Source organism: Lepus europaeus, assembly GCF_033115175.1.
Source record: "Lepus europaeus isolate LE1 chromosome 21 unlocalized genomic scaffold, mLepTim1.pri SUPER_21_unloc_1, whole genome shotgun sequence".
Lineage (NCBI taxonomy): Eukaryota > Metazoa > Chordata > Mammalia > Lagomorpha > Leporidae > Lepus > Lepus europaeus.
In genome coordinates, this window is record NW_026909005.1 from 1,546,516 (window position 1) to 1,553,977 (window position 7,462).

Here is a 7,462-nt window from a genome sequence, read left to right on the forward strand (position 1 = left end):
AAGAACATCAGAATAAGTAAAAGAAAACAAAAGAATTAAACAAAGCACAAATGTGCATGAGAAACTAATGCCCCTCAGTCAATTTCCATGTCACAGGAGCCATTAAAAGAATGCCTAAAACCAATAAACAGTTTCACACTCTGTGGCAGCCATCTGTGAAGCCAGTTACACTAAACTACCTCTACAGCTGATTGTAAACTTTGGTTTATTTCTGTTTGAGTTCTCATTGTATAACAAGCACGAACAAGAGGGAGAGTGGAGTCCATAAGTCTGTCTTTAATCGGGCATGGTGTGACACCTGGTCAGTCAGGCCTCCTTTGACAGAGTTTGTTACAGACTGCCTTATGTTTTCCATCTAATTGTCACCCAGGGGCTTCAATACCTGTTCCCAAACTGTTTCAGCAATCTGATCAATCATTGTTCCAATTTCCCTGAACTCCCCAGAGTATTTAACATACATCCAAGTACAGAGAGATGTCAATGCCAACACCATGACAAGGTTACACAAGCTGGCGATCAAGTTCAGGCCAATGAAGCCAGTCAGTCCTCAGATTACATACATTGCAAACATGACCACAAACAGCATGGCAGGAGTGAGAGCAGCATAGGAGATGTTTTTGGCATCCTTGTGCTTTATAAATTGTGCATAGATTTCTTCAATTTCAGCTTCAAGCTGGTCCTGATAACGATGGCAGAATTCATCTCCACCCATTTTTTTTTACAGAACAAAACTGTTTGATTGCCACTTCCTTGAGATCCAAGTGTTTTCGCTCCAGATCTGAAGGTGCAATATAAGGCTTATCCCCACCACAGATCTGTTCCCTACTTTTGCAAAAAAATGTCTTTTGTTCCTACTACTGCAGCAAGATTATTAGCTTCAGCTGTTTCCTGGATGTGGCAGTTCCTCTCCTTGATATATTTTAATGTAAGCCTTAAAATACTCTACGAGATCTCTACAAGTGACTTTAGATCCACTGATCTCTTTTTCTAGCAAGTTTTCAGGGGCAAGAAGCAAGGGAATCAAATGTAGAAGCTCTCATTTAAAGTCTTCATCAATATCTTTCAATTTCCCATCAAAACTAGGATTAGTTGCAACATTAAGACCAGGATGTGGCAAAAAGAAGCAACCAAGAATCGAGAAACAATCGTGAATATGCTTCCTTACATTCTGCTGCTCTTCATGTTGATTTTGTTTTATCCACAATCTTTTTTCAAGAAACTGTTTTTCACCTTCCAAACCATATGAATATTCACAAGGATAACTCCAACCTCAAATCAAAAACATTAACGTCTGAAATGGTTTCTGGTAGATTTCTTCCATTGCAAGTCTTCCATACTCTAAAATTGTGTTTAAGATCATCTTCTTGAATATTCTGAGATAAATTATACACCAGCACAGAGCTGGTCATGGTGCTTAAAGCAAACACTGTGGCACAGACTTTGATCCTTGACTGGCTATCAAAGACACCCTGGGTATCCATTAGCAGCACAGCCACTTTTGTTCCATTAGGTCTGTCAATCACAAATACTTCATTTCAAACTTGTATGCCTATTGTCTTTCTTTCACAACCACCCCGCCATGTAAAGTCAGTCAATGGTTCATTGATTCCACCAATTCAACTTGGATAATCCTTGGGAGGTCGTGGACGAGATGTGGTTAACCTTGGCGCTTGAGTCGCTGGTCCTCCACCGGCGCCAGGGCCCCTAGTGCGGCTGCTGCCTTCGCGCTGCCTCATCCCCCTCCGCCATCTTGTACCGATTTAAAATTAACTCCCCACTAACATAATTACGTCTTATGGCTAGATGTTAGCCCCATTGATAAAAATCAGAGTCAAACAAGGAATCAAAAGGGAATAGTTGAAAAAAACAAAACAAAACAAAAGAAAAACAAAAATAAATAAAAAAGGGAATAGTTTAATGGAAAAAGTGTCAGAATGAGGAGGAGTAGGAAAAAGGAGGAAGAGGCGAAAAAAATAAATTAACTGTGTTAGGAAAAAAGTATATCAACAAATACTTTTCTTTTTTAGCTTTGCAAAGAAAATCCTGCAAACATACTAATGGTCATATCAGTATTGATCCTTCTTCAAAAATGCCTCACTTTGTCTTAATAGAACACTTTAGGGGTGCACCTGCTTTCACAGGCTGGTGGTGTCTGCATCAAAGCAGTTGGTCTTGAGTGCTCAGTAATAGTGCATACATAAGTATGTCCTACCAGGATTTAAAAAAAAATTCATAGCAATGCTCTAGGTGTTTACCAGGCAACATTCCTATGAAATAGAAACAGCTTATAAAATATATAACAGATAGTGAAGTTTTGCCATTCAGAGGACATTATGTTAAGTGGTATCACTTAAGCCCTTCTTATGACCTTTTAAAATCACTGAAATGTCTCAACTACTCCATTCACCATTTGTTAATAAAAATAATTTTCAAAATTTACATGTGAATTGCAGTATCATTTTTAAACTGAGAAGAGGCATTGATATAAAACATGCTTCCAAATTAGACAGACCTGAGTTCTGCTCAATAAGTAACTGAATGAATTTAATAACATCACCAAGCTTCAACTTTGTCATATGCAGAATGTGGAAAATAATTCCTATATCATAGGTATATGGTTAGTACTATATTGTATATTAAATTTTATAAACTTTAATTAATAATCTAAGTGTTTATTATCAATGAGGCAAAGGCATATGAAACCCTTCATGGAAAAACAGCATTGAAAGAGTTTATTTTGTTGTGAAAAATGTTGAAATTTGTCTGAGTGGCCTTAAAAACTTTCATGGAAGGTGAGCATTATGAAAAACTCTGGATTTCAATTTTTTAACAAAATAAATTTATTTTGAATTCTATTTACAAAAACTTTTGGAGGTGTCCACATATTTCGAATGTACTTTACATGTTATATTAGTGAAATAATATTTTAAAAAACTACATTTCAAAGAGCAATAGCATCATTTCCAGAAAGGACAAGTTGTGTTTCTGTTATAGCTAACTCTTGCCATGCATTGTCACAAATATTTAAACCAGTGTCATACATGCCCTAAACCTCAGCTTGACATCCATTTCTGGAGAGCCCAGGCTTCATACACTACTGAATTTGAAAGGAGATTTCCAGTGAAAAAGGTTTTATATTGGCTTAGAAAGGGGTTGGCTAGTTTTTCAAAAACAAACTAAAAAAGGATTTTCTGTATGCAGCTTCTGAGTACTAAGTTTAACTTTTAAGCTGCCCAGTTCAAAGATAATTAAAAGTTATGTCCTTTCCCCTGATTTCCAAATTGGAAAACATACGTAGTGACACTTTGTAACAAAGGTTTTCAAAAATTTTGTAGGATACAAAAGATCAAGGTTGACATAGGCTGCTAATCCCATTGCATATCATACAAATATTTATGTAACAAGACCAGTCAAAAATGATTAAAGCTTTTCCTTTGGCTACACTTTTTCTTGCCCTCTGGCAAACAAAAAATAAGGATTTGGATGACTGATTTTATATCATAAAATCTATAACCACTACCCCAATTGATCCATGAAAAATGGATCCCTAGATTGCCCTTTAACCTGCTGTTCATGAAGTCTTGATAGCTCAGATGATAAGGTTTCTACCACTTCCCTTGCAGGTTAAATCCAAGAAATCATATGTTTGTCAGGAGATAGATCCTGATAGAAATCTTCATTAACCTTTCTTTGCTTTACATGAACTTCTGAACATATGAATAATGCATTCATTTGTCTAGGGATACATAGGTCACAATTTACTCTTTATTAAATGGAGCACTGCTCATATACATTCTGGAAGGTATTAGGGGGCATCAAATACCAGACACTGTTAGTTCAACATATGGATTTTTGACAGTTAAACCCCATTTCTCCAGAGGCCCTCAACATAAAAATCCACTAACAGTCAAGTCTTGGTGGAGCCAAGAAACATGTCTTCAGATGGAAAGGACTGTGGTCTTTTGAATCGTTTGTATAACTTTTTGTTAGCTAGTTAGGCAATAAAGTAACATTTTTAATTCAAAAAAGAGAGAGGGAGGGAGAGAGAAAAAGAGGGGGAGAGAGAGAGAGAATAAATAATCTCAATTCCATGGACCTTACAGTCCAGAAAGAGGCATTAAAGATTCACATCAATGTATTTAAAATTATTATTATACTGTTTCAAAAGGAAAGTAAAGGATACCTAAAAAAGGCATGGTTTGACAGAAATTTATTCAGTGTAGGATCTCCAGGAAGAATTTTGAAGGGAAGTGAAGCAAGAAGGACAAACAGCTGTTAACCAGGGAAACAGAGAAAAGACATAAGCATATCAATCAGAGATACAAATACATACAATCGCCCAGTGAATCTAGAGAGACAGAGTGTATCTGCAGTGCAGAGAGTATGGTATAAGACAGAAAGTACTGTAGCCAATACATTACACAGATGTTATAAAAGGGAAAACAAATTGATCAGACATTTTAAAGAGAATTTTTGACAATAGTACAAAATGAATTTGGGTTTGTGTGAGGGAGGGATAGGGAAAACAATTTAAGAGTATATTGCAATAGTTCATGTAACAATGACAGTAATTTGGATTAATTTAGTGACTAAGAAAAGAGGCAACAGTAATTACAGCTAAAAATTATTGAAACATACTCTGTAGCAGGGAGGGAAATGAGGTGCTTCAGAGTTTTTTTTTTTGTTTTTTTTTTTTTTAGGGTTCAGTTCCAGCTGATTTTATTTCCTTCTCAAAAAAAGTTATTTACAGAAGGTATATATCAACAATCTGACAGGCAGTGAACTTGACATGATTAGCTGGCATTATTTTTTTTCTTTTTCTTTTTCCCCCAAACATTGTTTTGTGTGGCCTTGAATTTTAAGACAAATATTCTACACGGCATATTGCACAGGATGGATGGCAAAAAAAAAAAAAAAAAAAAAGTTTAAAAACAAAAAACCCTTAACGGAACTGCCTTAGAAGAGCAGACGTCCTAGTGCCTGTCATGTTATATTAAACATACATACACACAATCTTTTTGCTTATTATAATACAGACTTAAATGTACAAAGATGTTTTCCACTTTTTTTCAATCTTTAAACACAACAGCTATAAACCTGAACACATATGCTATCATCATGCCATAAGACTAAAACAATTATATTTAGCGACAAGTAGAAAGGATTAAATAGTCAAATACAAGAATGAAAAACGCAGTACATAGTGTCGCGAACTCAAATCGGCATTTAGATAGATCCAGTGGTTTAAACGGCACGTTTTTGCTTATAAAAAAAGTGCAAAAAAGATGTGGTTTACAAATTAAAGCTACAGGATCCCTTTTTGCTGTAAATGCACCAGTTTTAAAGCCTCTGGACAGAACAGTATTTCTTCTAGACAACTGGTTGTTTTCTGAAAAGCATACAGTGTTCAGCCAATTCTCCCTCCCCACCCCTCTTTTATTCTTTACGAGACTGGGGTTGAAGGGTGGATACTGGTGGCAGGTTAAGGGATACTGTCACTTTAAGAAGCCTGCAGATTGAAGTGTAAACATGGAGAAATTAGGGGCTGATTTTTAAACTGTGTGAGATATTAACCAGCCTCCCTATTATAAAATCAGGAAATCCAAACAGCGATTTACACCGATTAACACCCCCTTTATATATTTTTTACAAAAATACACTGAGAAAATAATCAAACGTTTTCATCTCTCTTGTCTTTTTGTTTTTTAAAAGTGTCAAAAGTCTACATTTAAATATAAAAAATTAAAAGTTAAAACTCTAGCCCTTCAGTGAAGGAGACGTAAAATGGCGTGGGTAACAACAACTACCAAAAAAAAAAAAAAAGGCAGAAAGAAAAAGGAAAAAAGAAAGTTTAACAAAAAAAAAAAAAAGAAAGAAAAGAAAAAAAAGTAACGAAAGCCCAAGAAGGGAAATAAAAAAGGGATTAAAATAAGAAAAAAAATACGTTTGGCCAGTATAAATACGTCCACATATAAAATGGCATCTGATTACATTTACAAGGAAAAAGAAAAGACGAGGATGGAGTATCGGTGAGGGAAAAAACACGTCTTCTCATTTACACCTCGGGCGTGCAGTAGTCCGGGAACTCGAAGTGCGAGCCGGAGCCCGGCTCGAAGTTAAAGTCCAGGTCCCGGTCGAGCGCCGACGACGAGCTGAAGCTGCCCAGGGACATGCTCTCAAAGTTTGAGCTGGGGTGCAGGTCGAGCAGGTCGTCCTCGAACTCGTCGTCGGAAGACGAGGAGCCCGAGGAGGAGGACGCGGACGACGACGACGACGACGACGCGTGCGAGGGCGCGCTGGACGGGGCGGGCGAGGCGGCGCGCAGGCTGGCGTAGCCGCGGTGGTCGGCGGGCGAGCGGCCGGCGGCCGGCGAGGACGCGGCGCTGCTGCGGCCGCTCAGGCTCGGCGCGTCGGGCGAGCAGCCCGCGCCGCCCTCCTCGTACAGGCCCAGCGGGTCGCTGGGGTCCGCGCCCGCGCCCACGCCGCCCACGGGGGACGCCGCGGCGCCCAGGCCGCCGAACAGGTAGACGCGCTTGACCTTCTTCTCAGCCAGGGGCTTGGCGGGCGCCGCCAGGGTGGCGGAGGCCGCGGCCGCCGCGGAGGCCGCGGCCGAGGCGCCGGGAGTCCGCGCCTTGTACAGCGCGTGGTGATGGTGGTGGTCGGCGGCGGCGCCCAGGGGCAGCAGGGCAGCGGCCCCCGCCTGCTCGGCCGCGAAGGAGGCGGCGGCGGCGGCGGCGGCCGCAGCTTTCCCGCCACCGCCGCCGCCGCCGCCGCCGCCCGCCAGGACGAGCTTGGCGTGCGGCTTGCTGGCCCCGCCGCCGGCGCTGCCGGCCACTTTGGAGCCGCAGCTCTTCTTCTGCGCGGGTTTGGAGTTGGCGCCGCCGCCGCCCGCGCCGCCGCCGCCTCCTCCCCCCGCGTTGTTGCCGCCGCCGCCGCCCCCGCTGCTGCCACCGACCTTGTCTCCCTTCTCCCCGGGCTTGGAGGCGGCGGCGGCGGCGGCGGCCGAGGAGCTGGCGTTGGCGTTGCCACTTCAGAGTTTTTTAAGAAGATAAGATGGGTGGATTTACTCGTGGGTTGATAATAATACTAAGCATCTGATTTGTAACTTCTATAATGATGGTAACCTTTATCAAACTAGGAACTGCCAGTATGATGGGTCCTCTGTCAATCTATTTGACAATAATCCTTAACATCAAATAGCATCAGATTTAAAAGATATTAGTAGAAAGATCCAGTGAGTTTTCACTTCATCAACATCAAAGCCACCCTCTGGTAAACTCAAAAAGTGACAGGAAGTTATAAGATGTAGAATTTCTAGGCAGCTGTCATTCAAGATGTTCCAATAGTAAAAAGTTAGTGCTAGCATTAATCAGATTTCCATTTATTTTCCAATGGTAATGATTTTTCTAAGACATCTTTTTTTCCTTAGCATGCTTACCATATGCTATCATCAGAATAAATA

At 40.7% G+C, this 7,462-nt stretch overlaps 2 pseudogenes; both read right to left on the bottom strand.

Moving 5' to 3' along the window:
* Positions 1-276: 276 nt before the first annotated feature.
* Positions 277-1,544, bottom strand: LOC133754312 (atlastin-2-like; annotated as a pseudogene).
* Positions 1,545-5,865: 4,321 nt separating this feature from the next.
* Positions 5,866-7,039, bottom strand: LOC133754310 (transcription factor SOX-4-like; annotated as a pseudogene).
* Between the last annotated feature and the right edge of the window lie 423 nt (positions 7,040-7,462).